General features: G+C 34.8%; 1 pseudogene across 1 annotated transcript; it reads right to left on the bottom strand.

Annotated features, from left to right (window-relative positions):
* Positions 1–7818: 7818 nt before the first annotated feature.
* LOC143579531 (choline transporter protein 1-like) lies at positions 7819–16193 on the bottom strand (annotated as a pseudogene). The gene is made up of 10 exons (XR_013143481.1): positions 15965–16193; positions 14381–14742; positions 13655–13800; positions 13376–13559; positions 12712–12785; positions 11821–11934; positions 11232–11588; positions 9898–10157; positions 9156–9383; positions 7819–8181 (listed from the first exon to the last, which is right to left on the bottom strand). The product of XR_013143481.1 is annotated as a choline transporter protein 1-like (transcript).
* Between the last annotated feature and the right edge of the window lie 179 nt (positions 16194–16372).

Here is a 16372-nt window from a genome sequence, read left to right on the forward strand (position 1 = left end):
AAATACTTTTCATCAGGTTCATAAATCTCGAACTAAATATATAAAGACATGTTTGTTAATTAAAGAGAAAATTACTGTTTGCGTCCCTGTGGTTTTAGGGCGGAGACATAATGAGTCCTCTAAATAATTTTTGAACTGGTTGAGTCCCCGTGGTTTTAAAAACAAACAATTTGAGTCCCTGTGGTTTGAAAAACGAACAATTTGAGTCCCCGTGGTTTCAATAAAATGAAAGTTTATCCTGAAAGTTAAGTAAAGGTAGGGACTCAAATGGTTCGTTTCTGAAACCACGGGGATTCAACTAGTTCAAAAATTTTTTCGGGGACTCATTGTGCCTCCGTCTTAAAACCACAGGGACGCAAACAGTAATTTTCTCTTAATTAATAAGACACCACTTACAAAACACGTCCATTTATAAACGAATAAACGAACATGAGATATCAATATAACGTGTTTTGTATATGTGTTTTTTTTGGCATAATTTTGTGAACTGTGTGAATTGAATAATTAGTACTATTAATTATTAAAAGTCTTAGTTATACGTGTCTAATGTAAGAACACAATTTTTGATTGTTTCTATTCATGCATGCTACAAGCCTACAACAATTAAATGTTATATGTTTCCCTTTTCATGTATATGGGAACACTACATGTTTTAATTCCATTTAGATCACTATAAATTACTACGAATAATGAGAGTGCATGGAGTACACAATGACACACATAAACGTTATAAGCTAAAGTTTCTAGATATAATTCTAGCGAACACGTTGAACCTTTTTACACGTTTAAATAATCGATATATAAAACCACATATTATCCAATTTAGATTGATCGTTTGTGGTGGACCAAATTAATCAACAAACTTATTATAGGACTAAAATTTAATGGTATTCTCTAATCTAATATTTATAAAATAGCTCTTCGTACTTAGGTACTCCATCATGATTATCGGATGTAGACTTTTAGATTTTAAATCTCTCGAGAATATTTGTTATTCAAGACATACATAAAAGTCATAAGCTAAAGTTTCTAGATAAAATCTACATGTAACAAGTATCTCACCTGTCTCGTTGCACCTGGACAGGTCAGTGAAATCTAGGTGGTGGTAAAACCCAAGTGTTGTTAGTGCCGGGTGTTGAGGCGGTAAGTTAACACGAATTTGGTCGGTTTTGGTTAAGTGCGTTACGGTATTGAAACTAAAACACAAAAAGTATAAAAATTGTGGCCCAATGGGGTGGCGTCGGTCGGTAAAACTCGAGCGTTGTCAAAGTCAACACAAATTCCGTTGGTCTCTGCCTAGCTTGTTACGTATCAGAACTAAAACAAAAACAAACTTGGCATTTTGTCGATTTTCGTTACGTTCGTTACGGTACTGGAACTAATACAAAATGTAGTGAGCTTATGTAAGTTCAGTTGGTTTTCGTCACGTCCGTTATGGTACCGGAACTAAAACAAAAAAGTAAAAAAAAACAAACAAAATTGTCATTCGCTCGGTTTACATTATGTTCGTTATGGTACTGAAACTAAAAAAAACAAATATTTGTCAACCACTAAGGTGCCGCTAAGTGGCCCAATGAGGATCCTTGCAGCACCAAAGTTGTTATTTACTATATCTAATCAGTGGCGGATGTGGTGTATTGGGAGGGTAGCCTCCGCTACCCCTCACCTTCTCGTCGGTAGTGTAAAAAAAATTTTAGGTCGGTTTTCGTGTTTTGTTACCCCTGAAAAAAACAACGTTACCCCTATGCGTTTTAAGCCCAACCAATTTAAAAATTCAACCCAACTAAAGCCCAAACAAAGGTGTAAAGCTAAACTAATAAAACCCATTAAACTTTAAAATAATATATCTTACAGTCAAAACAAAATTGCCGGCCCTTAATTAATCAAAAACTTCCACTATCGTGACCAGACACCACCAGATATCACTACGGTGTTGCGGGCTACCCTCTGTCAGTCTGCCATTCTCCTCCTCCGGTCACCTGACCAGGTGACCTCCACCGCTCCACCCTACAGTTGTGAAGAGGTGGTTCACCGGTTCGAACCATCTTTCACGGTTCAACCTATAGTTTCCCAATTTAAGTATTCTTCAACTTTTAGCTAAAATTATAATTGTTTATATAAATTATCAATATAGAGCAATCATAAGTTTGTTAAAATTATTCTTGAAAGTTGTTAAGGTAATTACTTTTATTAAAGAAGATAGAAAGAGTGGGCAACAACGAACTAATGCGAAAAGTATTTTTAAGTATCTTAACAGTCTTGATTTTGTGTTTTAATACACTTGTTAGAAACGTCTAAGTTGATAAGCGGGACAAACCGAGCATTGAATAATCTAAGACAAAACAGGTTTGACAAAATGTTGACTAAAGTGACATTTTTGTGAAAAAAACAAAATTAAAATGTTAGATATGACGGAAAGTTATGGTAATCAATGAAACCGAAAGAATATCATTACTAATCGACATCATTTTGAGGTTGAAGTTTTTAATACCATTTGGATATGCAAATTCAAGAACTTGGAAATAGATTTATTGAGGTATCAACTAGTTTGATAAAAAATGTGTCCGGTTTAAATCCTTGTGATTCGTTTTCTAAGTTTGACATATCGAAGATAGCGGCATTTTCTAATATGTATCCCAATAACTTTAGTAATGAAGAAAGAAGGTGTATTTCGGGTGATCTTACGACCTTTTATCACACTTTAAAGAAAGATGATAAATTTACAAAATTGGGTGGAATATGTTGTTGGGGTATTTTTTACCCATGAGAAAGCCCAACGAATATTATCCTACATGGGTTATTACTATTATTATTATTTAGTAATAAATAAAGAAAAAAAAGGGAAATATGTTTTTACTTCAACGTTTGAAGTACTTTTTGAGTTGGTGAGCTTGGGCCCATGTGCCCACTTGCATGATTTTGAGATGGGCTTGTTAGCTTAAACTCCAAGGTTACAAAACAATATAAAAGGGTTTTTGGTTTGTGATATTCGGCAGACAACAAAAATAACGAAAAAGACTTGAGGTATTTGGAGTTCCTCTTCTGCCCTGCTGCTAATAGAAGATTTTTTTTACGCTCCAAGTTTTCTTTTTGGTTTTGGTCAAGACAATAGACGTTCCAGAGACCGGTAGTTTTCTTGTTGGTGATTCCTCTTGCCTGTTACTCTTTTGTTTTATTCTATATACTTGAAGTAATTGTTGTTCCAAGTATATGATGATTTGTGTATACCTCTAGTTTTACCTAGAGAAGACTTTGTATTGCTATTATTGATGAAAGTGGATTTGAAGCGGTTCTAGTAGTCCCGTGGTTTTTACTCTCGCCTTGAGAGGTTTTCCACGCTAAAATTTTTGTGTCACTTTTATTTTCATATTACCCTATTTGTTTGCATCCTCGTTGGTTCATTCGGGTCGGGAAAAAGTTTAGCCAAATGAAGATTAATTCCGCAATTTTTTGTTTACCGTTCGTGGCTAGGTGGTCGTTTTTCCAACATGTGTAACCTTGCTCGTGTAATGGTGGAAACCGAAAAACACGTCACTTTTCCTTTGGTTTATCGTATATTGAAGCCAGCGTTAGCTTTACTGGTTGCAACTGCAACTGTTGAAAGATGTTTTTCGAAAATGAAGCTTATCAAGACGGATTTGCGCATTCGAACGGGTGATGAGTATTTGAACAATGCTTTAATTTGTGTGGTCGAAAGAGAAACGCTTGATAACGTAAAAGAAGAGGATGTTATAGCTCGATTTCAAGCTTTCAAAAATCGAATGGGAGAAACATGCAGCCCATGTGTTTAAATTTATTTATCATTGTGTTTCTATTTTTGTTTTGTTTACATTATATGAAATATGGTTAAAAAAAAATTTAGCGTTACCCCTAACATTTGGTTCTAGATCCGCCACTGATATAATAATAATAATAATAATAATAATAATAATAATAATAATAATAATCAGGAGTGTTAATTTCTAACATGACATGAAATGTTGTGTGTGTCGGGTTGATGTTTTTAACACTAATAGAGTAATAGATATACGAGTCATTTTGGACTTCCCCAATCCAACAAGTTAATCCGACATAGACCCTTGTTTGTGTGATATAACAAATCATCAAGTAATTGAGCTACAAAATCAGAAATCTGTGTTTGTAAGTTGTTTCGTTAAACGCTATATAGATTATTCGGTGAGGTGTTACCAAATTGGTTCTATGGTGTAGTGGTTAGCACTCTGGACTTTGAATCCAGCAACCTGGGTTCGACTACCGCTATGATCTATTTTTATATATAATTCTTGCCAGGTAACATTAAAGTTTTCTTCGAATTTTTGTTATTCCTATTCACCAAGTTTACATGTGTTCAAATGAGAAATAAATTCATTTACATATACTTCTTTTAGATTAAATATTCATTGGTTTTGTACTTATCTTTCAAAAGTTATATCATAGATTTAATCAAAAAAAATATTCAGATGTGATACAAAATCGTTTATTACAGCTTGTACTCATTAAAAATGCATTTTATACTTTTTATGTTTTATTTTTAGTTTAAGGATTTAACTATAAAACAAGTAAATTCCGACATTATTTTCCGTTTTAAGTTTTAGCCCGTTTTACGGTTTTAAAATTGATTGTCAGAAAATTTTTATTGTATTTTTCTATTTAATTATTTTAACCTCTGATAGCTTTGAGAATTCGAGAGATTCTAATTTTATTTTAACATAAGTAACTAAGAAAATACCTTGTTCAATTAAAAATTAAGGTTGGTATGCAACCACAAATTACCATACTATACTAGTAAATAGAACAATAATACTTTGAATTAGAGGTGCACAAATCGGATTTTTCAAATACCCGGGTTCGGGTATGGAACCGGGTCCGGGTATGACCGGGTATTGGAAAATTGGGTATTGGCAATACCCGGATTGGGTTCGGGTCCAGGTATTGTCTCTAAAAACCATAACCTATGCATCGGGTTCGGGTCGGGTATAGAACCGGGTATTCTAAAACCAGGTATTTGAATACCCGATTTCTGTGTATTGAATAAACCCTATTTTCAAGTTTTTTTGGGCTTTTTTCCAGGTATTTCTCGGGTATAGATTGGATTCTTTAAGAGGTTGCACTTTTTAGGGATATTTTTGGGTATATTTTAGGTATTTTTTAGGTATTTTCGGGTAATTTTGAATATAAATCGGGTATTTGAAAAACCCGGTTTTGGGTATTGGAGAAACCCGGTTCCGAGTATGGAACCGGTTCCGATTTTCGAGTATTATCGGGTATAAATCGGGTCCGGTTCCAAGTACGGGTTTTGGTACTGAAATGTACCCTATCCGTACCCTACGGGTAGGGTCGGGTATGGGTTCGGGTATAAAAAACCCGGGTATTCAAAAAATCGGTTCCAAGTATTTTTTTCAGGTCCGGTTCCGAGTTCGGGTCCGGGTCTCTACAGTTTCAATAGCCACAAATAAGCAATCATTCGTAAAAAATTCAAGCAATTATGTGTTTGACTATCCTTAATGCCACGTAGCATCTTTGAATACTTACAAATAGCAACCCTTCGATAAAAACTAAAACCATGTGTTTGACTGCGATAAGATAATTTAAGGATTCTTTCAAAAAGGTTTTTAAGATATGGACCATCATTAAAAACCGCATGATATAATAATAAGTGATTTAATATGTATATGAATCAAAACAGCATATAAAATTACTTTATTATTTGATATGGACGTGTATCAAAGTGGCTCTGCCCTAGTGATATTATACTATATTAGCGTGGCAAATTATGTCTTTGTTTCATTAGGTTGAATGCGTAAGTGTATCGTGTTTAAGGTTGTGCTATTACTTACTCGAGTTCAGTGGGTCATGAATAGTAGTGTTATCATCTCAAGGTTGTTTCATTAGGTTGAATGTGTAATATAATTTTTAAAAGACTTACTTTTGCTATCTAAAAAGAGCTAGTGGTGTCGTTTATTGCATGTTGGCCTTCTATTTTTGTGTAAAAAAAACTTATTGTAAATCTGAACTGTTTACTAACCCAAAACCAATATTGAAAACTTGCGACTAGAACACGTTTGAAACCTAACCTAACCCGTAGGTTGTAATTGGTTTTGGGCCCTATAGCACTAAAACCACTTGCAACCGGTTTGAAACCCAAACAAGAATCTGAACTGATCCTTTCCTCCGAACCAGATTTGACTTTTGTTGACCCAAATCAAAACGTTTACGAGAAAAAAAAACACAAAATGTACACTTCTAGTTAACCCGACTACTTTTTATATTTTATTTTGTATATTATTTAGGTTATTTAAAATTATGTTTGATAGAAACTTTATTTCCTTGATTAATGGTCATATGTTTTGTTTACTTTTTATTACTCATTATAAATACTATTATCAAAATGACAAAACAGCAAAATTAGTCCTTTATGTTTACACGTTTTTTCAATGGTCGTCCTTTCGTAAAATTAATGATAAAAAGCATCCTTTTTATTTAAAAACTATATCATCTTATGTCCTTTTGGCCTAACCCAATTAACTTTTTTCGTTAAATCCAGTTATGTGCAAGGCACATGAGGGTAGTTTTGTACATTTACATATTTATTTAATAATTGAAAAAATAAATATTCTCTATATATATATCTTAAACTCACTCTCTCTCTCTCTCACTTATTTCTCTTTTTCTCTCTCTGACCACCGCCAGGTCCACCGCCACCACACCGTCCAACGACCACCCACACCACCGTCCGGCCACCACACCGTCCGGCGACCATCTTCATCTGTTTTGGTTTAAAGATCTGGTGCAAGAACAAATTTAGTGTTTTAGGTTTACAGATCCAAATCAAGTGGGTAAACTTCCAAGTAAGAGATACATTCAATCTCCGTCTCTATTCTCTCTCTACTTTCTCTGCAACCTCCATAACCATAGTCGGATTGATGAAGTTGGCCGCCGGAAACACACAATTATTATCACGTTTACTCGTTCTAGATCTACGATTGAATAAGGATGTTTACAGATCTGAGATTGAGCAGGCCGGTGGTAGCATCAATGGGCTAATTGTAATGGTTGCCGGAGATGTGGTGGTGGTCACCGGCGATGGTTGTAATGGTTGCCGGCGATGTGGTGTTGGTCATGGCTAGATGGTGGCCGGCCATATATTTAACGGCAAGACAGAGATGGGTGGAGATGGATTAGGGCCAAAGTTAGGGTTTTTGATTTTGTAAATGATGAGTATTGGGGATTTAGGGTTCTTACAGTGGAGGCGACCGACGGTTAGTGGTTGTGGGTGGAGGCGGCGGCAAACGGTGCTTGTTTGGTTGGTGATGGTATATATATATATATATATATATAGAGAGAGAGAGAGAGAGAGAGAGAGAGGGGGGGGGGATTTTATTTATCTTAAATTTAAATGTTTATTTAGTTTTAATTATTAAATAATGTGTAAAGTTACAAAAGTACCCTCATGTGCATTACACATGACTATATTTAACGAAAATATTTAACAGGGTCAGGGCTAAAGGACTTAACGTGAAATGAATTTGAAACATACAGTATGCTTTCTACCATTTGTTTCGCGAAAGAACGTCTATTGAAAAAACGTCCAAACATAAAGGACATCTTTTGCTGTTTTGTCTTATCAAAATAATACTGTTTCTATAATGTTTACTAGTCAATCCAAATCCAACCATATATGTCATGACTAGCCCGTTTCAACCAAACCCGTTTTGACGTGCCGCCAACATCATAATTCTCCAAAAAATTGGACCAACGATCCTCAAAACCGCAACCTGTCACATAGAGATCGACTGTTTTTGTTCGTTTACATAGTAACTACGTGCCAAATAATTGTTCACAACCCATATAAATCAATGGTAAGGAGGAAGCTATCCTAACCTTGTAACTATTAATACATGATATCCTAGAGATCAAAACATTTGCCCGAACCGAATGTTGTACCATACGCCTCGGCTGTTGTACATCTTGAGAATACAACAGAAGATTACTTTGTAATTGCTCATGAGTATCCATCTCAATAGGGTCATCTAGGGGTTGCATGAGAAGTGGTGTTGCATATTGTGTGGTCCCTCTATGTTCCTCAGAATCTTGACAATATGAAAGTATAATGGTGTCTATTGATATCTCAACCACCGCGAAAAAGAGTGTCGCCACCACATAACCGAGACCCCAACATACCTGTTTAAGTTTAACAAGCACGGGTTTTGTTATTAAGACGTAACCTCACAAAAAGGTTTTATATTATAAGATAACCTGGACACAGACACGCTCGATACATAACCAAGTTTAAGTAGAGAACTGCAAGAATCACAATAAGCATTTGTATGTGGTGCTGATAAGATGCAGTAAAAGAGAGAGAGAGAGAGAGAGAGAGAGAGAGAGAGAGACGGTTATGCGGTTATAGAACCACCTTAGACCTTATGTATTACGTTTAAAGCAATATACATGTGTTTATGTGGTTATACATTTCTCTTCTTAAAAACTAGTTCTTTAACAGGTTCTTGATTTTAATATTTACATAATAGACTTAATTGCATATATACCCTATTAAATGTTTAAAATTGTATATATATAAACGAGCCGAGTCAAGAGGAGCCAGTTTGGGCTCGGCCTCAATTCGTTTATAAACTGTGCCGAGCTGGCTTGGCTCGTTTATCCTAATGAGCTAAAATGTTGACCTTGAGATTACCTCGTCGAAATCTTGAGCCGGCACGCAGCTCATTGAGCCAGGCAGCCAGCTCGTTTATTTTTTTGAAAAAAATAATTTTATTTATTTGCACTTATTGATACGTATAAATGAAACAAATATATATATTTTTTAACATACACAATGCGTAATTAGTAAACCACAAAATTTTAATTTATATATACTCAAATTTGGCTTTAATTTAAATGATCCAACAGGCCAGTAAACGAGCGAGCCAAAGAGCCAAGCTTACCTTGGCTTGGACTCGGCTCGTTTACAAACTGATCTGGCTCGGCTCGGCTCGTTGCCTCGTTTACAAACAAGCCAATTATCAAACTTTTAGCAAGCCATGAGCTTCTTGAACAGCCCTAGCTCCAAACTTTATAATATCATAAACAATAAATATTTCATTTTGCCCGTTAAAATTGATGAACAATTATGACATGAAAGTGGTTAGAAAACATACTAGCACGGGGATCAATGGCGAGGAGACCTTGTTGTGTGCAGATTTATACGGGTGAGTATCCAACATAAGGAATGCAAACAAAGCACTTGCAAGGCTAACACATAACTTCCCAAGAAAAAGAATAACATTTCCAATAACATTCACCTTCCCAATTCGCATAATATTGTTCTTAATCAACTCGGTTGCCATTGCAGAAGCTGCAAAAAAACTTTCACCTGTGATGGCAATCTGCAAAAGCAAATGCATAAAAATATTATAAACTTTTGGCACGTAAATTTTAACCACATTACATTATGCTCTACTAGAACGTTACAGTTTCAAACAAGAATGTCGAAAGTACAATGACACGTGATAATTATGATTTAGAAAAGTATGCTTTTTGACTTTCAAAATAGAAAGTCTACACTTGTTGAAATGGAGAGATTGCTGAAGTAAATCGTTTTTGGTAACACAGTTTTGATACTTTTCATATTGTCATTTTATATTAAAGTTTGAGGAATTTACATGAACATTTATTTAAGTGGGCCCCAAGTTTTACCTTAAACTTCACATAAAAGCTAACCCATTTTAATGAAAAGGACGAAAAGTGTGACAACTGACAACATATGAACTTCAGGGACGTTTTTTGTACTTATTGAAGTTAAAGGACAAAACTGTAATATACCCTTTGTATTTTGTGTCCTAGAAAAGAATATGGGACCCACAAAATGAAGAAAGACGGAAAAACGGTATAAACAATTACCATTATGTATGCATTGTGGTTGACCGACTTGATGATCCACTCGATAGCTGTAAGGGCATAATGGGAAGAAACAGACAAAAATTTCCAACTCGATTGTGAGTACTAATATCAACCACCATTAGTTTCCGGCGAAGTGGTTTTAGTATCCGGCTTGATGACTCAACAAACGAGACTATAAGTGAGCCAATAGCCACAGAGCCAATATTATACCTCGCAAGCCTCTTTACCGAAGAGAATATAGGAAGAAATGAAATCTCTTGCTGCAATAATAATTCAGTGTCAATTACTTCAAGTGTACACATTAATTATGACATGTGAAAATTCAGAGTGATAGTTAGGACACAAAAGAATTAGAATCAGTTTATTGAAGTTAGGGGTAGTTACGTAACTTTACATGTTTTTCAAAATCAGTTTTCTTTCAGAAATTTATTACCTCTAATTAGGGGTGTAAACGATCCGAGGCGCTCATGGGCTATTTGAGATCGAGCTTAAACGCGCTCAAGCCCAAGTGAGCTATTATTCATATCATTTTATATAATACAATCCTAGTATATTATACTTAAACGAACATAACGGAACCGAAATAACCAGACACAACCCAAAACCAATGGTTTGGTTTTATCTTTTTTTCAAAAATCTAATTTGCGGTTCGGTTTTGGTTTTGGTTTTGCATGTACCTAAAAACCAAAACGAATAGCGAAAAACCAAACCGAACCCGAAAAAACCTCCTTTTGTTATTAAATTAATGAATTATAATTTTTATCATTAAAAGTTCAGTAATTTACAAAAAACAATAAATCGTGTAGCCCAAAAATTTTTTAGGCTCCAATTAATGATTAACAAAAAATTTAGCCCCAAAGTTTCAAGCCAAACTCATTATTTTGGACTATTTTATTTGGCCAAAAAAATTCAAGCCCAAGTGGAAAAAATTTCAACCCAAAAGTTCTGTTCTTGGTTCAGTTTGGGCCTAAACCGGCCCATGCACAATTGCACACCCCTATGTATATTAGGACAAAATTAATAACTGAGCCAAGCCTGATCAAAGCTCGAGCATGAAAATTTCTAACATGTTGAGCTCGAGCATTGGATATAGAGATTGAGCTCTGTTAAGTTAAACAAGCCAGAGCTCCTTTACAACCCTACCTCTAATTATCTTAACCCTACATGATCACAAAGACGAGTAAGGCCACCAAACGCGACTAACTAAATAGTCAAATGAAAGTTACAAAACTATCCCTAACTGAAAGTCATTGGTAATTTAATTTTTCCTAAAGGCGGGCTCGCCAAATGGGCTTCATACTTTGACTAACCAACATAGATGTAAGATAACTTACAAGAACTTAACCACGGGCCCAATACTGAGAAGCAACCGAGCCCGCAATAACCGTTGAAGAAAAGGCTTTAACAAATTGTGTGACCCAGTACCACCCGAATATGTGAAATAAAACCGCAAGCCCGATATGAGGAGTGTAGTGAATCGTATGCCCACAACACCGTTCACAATTCACATGATTTAATCGAAGATCGTAAGCACAACAATTGGCATTGCATCTATCTCTGACAACTTGACCCGAGCTCAGGAGGTAAAGAGTAGCCGAAATCCAAATCATGTAAAAAACGGCGAGAACGGAAGAGGGCATAATTGGGAAAATAATTAGAGCTCTTACTTCTCCTATAATTTTGGATGCAACCTGCAAATCAAGACAATTTGTTCATTGATCTTGAAACTAAGGGTAGTTTTGTAAAATAAATCAAGAAAATTTGTTCATTAATCTTGAAATTAAGGGTATTTTAAAACAAATCAGGAAATATTTGTTCATTAATCTAGAATTTCAGGCTATTTCTGTAAAATAAATCAAGAAATTTGCTCATGAATCTTGAAATTAAGGCTATTTTGTAAAAGCATTCAACTTTAACGCTTGCCTTTAGTACAGAGGTTGCCATAACGATTCGGCGGGCAATGGCAATCGATGAGAGAATGGTCACAGCCATAATGATTGTCATGAGTACTGCAACAAATTGAAGATGGCCCTGTTCCTGAAACAATATGAAAATATAAAACATCTTCGGGTTGGGTAACAATTCAGACATGCTCGGTAGATGTGTAAATGAACCGAGCTGAGCCCGAGCTCGGTTCATGAGTAGCTTTTTAAAGCTCGAGCTCGGTCCGTGCTCACTTGTTTATAATCTATGAATTCACTTATATACATTTTTTTAATTATTATAACATTATATGTATATTATTTAGTTATGTTGATCATAACCTCATAAATAATATTACTTATTATATAAATACACATTAAATATAATTATATAAATAACAGGGTCTCGGTTAGGTGCATGACCCAACTCGAGCTCGATAAGTAAAGTTCGGGCTCGGGCCCGGGCTTGTATATTAAACAAGCTCATTTTTAGGCTCAAGCTAGGGCTCGAGCCTATTTAAACTCGGTTTAGTTCGAGCTTTTAACGAGCCAATCTTAAGTAGCTGTGGCTTGGCTCGTTTACACCCTGGTGCTCAGGTTGCAACGGGTCATTCTTTAAGTGCAAGACGTAAGGGGTGTGTTGGCAAGCAAGCACTTTTGTCCATTGTTTACTAACTTTTTGTATAAATATTTATTGGGTTAATTCGGATTAGAAAACATTATAATATCTAACACAAATTATGAAGCAGTATGTATCAAATAACAGACTTTAGCTAAATTTTTAATATGACCCATTTGAGATAAAGCAAGACCCATATCAACCCATTATGAGTTGAAACTGTCAGTATGTCACCTTTAGATATAGTGAATTGTAGTTTAACGAGCTACTTACCCGACCAGATAAGTGATAATATGGATCATGCTTGCCAATGATTGGTGAGATGGCATCATTTCCGATCCATCCAGCTGAAGGGTATTAAAGTAATAACAAGATTCAGCTTGATATTCGTATAGCTGTTTAAAAACCAACATTTCAAATATAAGATGAAAGTTTCTTTTTCAACATTCTTTGAGTTCTTGGCCCGAACTAATTTAGTTTCTACAATAAAGATCCTGTTTTTATTGCGGCATTTCCATGTTATCAGAAACTTATAAATGACAAATTTACCCCTTACAGTAATTACCAAAAATAGGATTAAACTTTACTTTTCTACATTTTTAAATTCTAGACCCTAACTAATTTGGTTTGTATAACAAAGAACCTGTTTTAATTGCAGCATTTCTGTATTTAGAAACTTGTAAGCATAACTGCATAAATGGCAAATTTACCCCTTCTAGTAATTCTTAAAAATGGAGAAAACTTTACTTCTATAAATTAATTTATTTATATGTGCAAACACGACAAAGAACACTTTTACCCCAATGCTCATTCATATGATGCACATTCATTTAATGACTATCGTTATGTAAGGGCATTTTGGGTATTTGTCACGATAAAACACAATCAAATGTAGCATTGTTAAGAGGTCAAAAGAATTCTTAAAGAGGAGTCGAACCTTTCAAATAAAAGAACATGGTGACGGTAATAATAAGAATATCAAAAAGGGCGACCGTTATCCACGTCATCGCAGCAACAAGGCGTTGAATCATTGCAAGCCACGTCAGCGATAACACTAAAGGTATTAATCCTCCACATACAATCAAGACAGGCCATGCTTTCCTAATATCCGCAACATAACGCTGCATAAACAAATTTTTAGCATTTTAGTTTTCTTATTAATTGACTTAACATTTAAAGAACTTAGTTTAGGAGCTTGCAAAGATAAATTTCAAACCTTTAAGACGGACGATTGAGAGTTAATGGACTTGTGAACCGTTTTATCTAACATCATGCCATCATCAACTGTTTGTCCACCCATTTGGTGCCATTGTTGAAGAGATGCGTTTGATTTGCGCGTCATGAATTCACAACTCCACAAAACTGCAAATATGTATATTGTAATGACTATATTGGTAAGTCTCTATACCAAAAAAAAAGGATTTTGTGTAGCACTAGGGTTGTAAACAAGCCGAGCGGAGCCGAGCCGAGTCGAGCAAGGGTGGGCTCAGGCTCAGTTCATTTACAAACCAAGCCTGATCGTTTATCTTAACAAGCTGAAAGGTTGAGCTCAAGCCAAGCTCATCAAAAGCACGAGCCAGGCCGTGGCTTGTCAAGCCTGCTCGTTTATTAAAAAAAATGATTATATATTACACGCATTAGTATATATAGAAAGTAAAACAAATCTTTGTAGCATACACATAATCAAGAACTTATAAACTAAAAATTGCATAATTAGTGTATATATTAAACTGGCCTTTACTTTAAAACGAGCCAAACGAGAAATTTTAGTAACTTTTTTTATTTGTTTTATTAAAAATGTCGCTTTAAGTTACATACATATATGTGTGTGTGTGTGTGTAAATTTGAGCCTTAATATAAACAAGCAAGCCACGAGCCAGCTTGGCTCGGCTCGTTTACAAGAGAGCGGTGAACTTTTTGAACAGTCCTATGTAGCACTTACCATTTACACTTGGAAAAAGGACAGGATAACATGGGCCAAGAAGTTGTAAGGATGATTTTCTCATATCAGGCGTTAAAAACGAGAAATAATCATAATCCCGAGCCACCCATTGTTTCATTGAAAGCCAGATTTCGTCCCCTTCGGGATAATTACACACCCACTTGAGAGAATCTTCAGAGGGCACAGGACAATCTTTTAAACAAATGCTTTTGAAATCTTCTAAGTCCGAATGAGTATCTTTGAACCCGCTTTCAAATACTTGATTAGGGTTTACCCAATATCTTACTCCTAGTCCATGAAGATTGGGATTTCCATTCTTGTCACCACACACATTCCCTTTGTAATCTAAACCATGAGCAAGCCTGACGAAACATTGACAATGTCAACATGCATATAATAAAAAAATAAAATAGAAGTGTGTTATACGTCTAGCAAATGGGACCCAGAATCACATCTTCACTTAACTTGCACAAAATAAACATAAAAAGGAGCCACAATATGGTACACTTTAATTAAGCGTGTAAGCAAGCCGAGCCGCTCGTGAGCTACTCGAGATCGGCTCGTTAAAAAATCGAATCTAATCTAGCTTAAACAAGCTCGAGCTTTTATTGAGGCTCATTGCATAAACAAGCTTGAGTCCAAGCTTCACATATCGAGCTTGAGCCTAAATGAGCTTTTTATTTACATAACTTCTATTTTAATATAATCATATCATAACTATTATTATATACAATATTATGATAAAATAAATAGATATTATATACTATATAAAAATTATGATTATAAATATATATGTAAATAACTATTAAAATATACAAAATAAAATAATTAAATAACTAATATAAATGAGTTGAGCTTGAGTTTGAAAAACTACTCATGAGCCGTACTCGAGCTTTAGAAATACAGTTTTAAACGAGCCGAGCTTGAGCCTAAACGAGCTCGGGCTCGGCTTGTTTACGCCCTTACAACTTACTACTATTAGAAGTCATCTAAGTAATTAAAGTTGGAATCTAACGACACTCATTAACTTGATTTGTTGGCTTATTTTAAAAATTAAACAACGTTAAAGCCGAAAAATTGTTGCTTTATGGTTGGTTTTGCTCCAATTGTTGTATAATGTATAAAGCATATGTGCTAGGAGTGTAATTGAAGTAATCTTATTCTTTTAACAAGTTTAATGACTTTAAAATCACATATGGACACAAACTAAAGTAAACTTAAACAAAAGGTATAATGGAGTTTTACTTTTAATCACATATAGGCTACATATTAAAATCAAAATCAAGAGTTCTAATCTTATTAAAACCATAAATTAATACACACTAAACAAATATCAAATTGTAGAGATGGGCTTCAAGAACATCAAGATTATTGCTAAAGATGCCTTAAAGGTTTTACCTTTATAAACCCCTAAATTGAATAATTCATGCAAACAAGTACACAAATCAAAAGGCAAATGGGATTTTTATATAGCATTAGTTTCATCATGTATATTGATAAAAAAAAACTAAATTGTCAGCTCACAAAGTCAAACTTACAAGGGGTAAAATGGGATTTCAAGAAACAAGAACTTGATAAATTTACCTCAAAGGGTTGCCTTTATAGAACCCAAAACTGGAGTTAACAAACAAAGCAATCCAAAATGCAATGAAGAACACAAGAAAAGGTATATCTCTGCATCTTCTATCATGCCTGATGACGTCACCCACTTCAAGAGTATGATTCTGCTCACCATCATTGCTTGAAGAAGAAAAGGGAAATCTTCCAATGACTGTCCCTAATGAAACCCTCATTTTGATTTTAATAAAGATCAAAACTTTGTAACATTTAGGTAGGGTTTGTGCAAGAACTTGAACAACAGTGTGTTTACTGAGTGAAAGAAGAAAGAAAGAATGAAAGAAAGAAAGTGTGAAATCTTGGACAAAGAATCTTGGAATTTTGTGGCTTGGAAAAATGTAAAATGAGACCTACTGAACTACTTTATGGACCGAA

Source organism: Bidens hawaiensis, unplaced genomic scaffold, assembly GCF_021521415.1.
Source record: "Bidens hawaiensis isolate Kalapana, Puna unplaced genomic scaffold, B.hawaiensis_p1.1 tig00029866_1, whole genome shotgun sequence".
Taxonomy (NCBI): Eukaryota; Viridiplantae; Streptophyta; class Magnoliopsida; order Asterales; family Asteraceae; genus Bidens; species Bidens hawaiensis.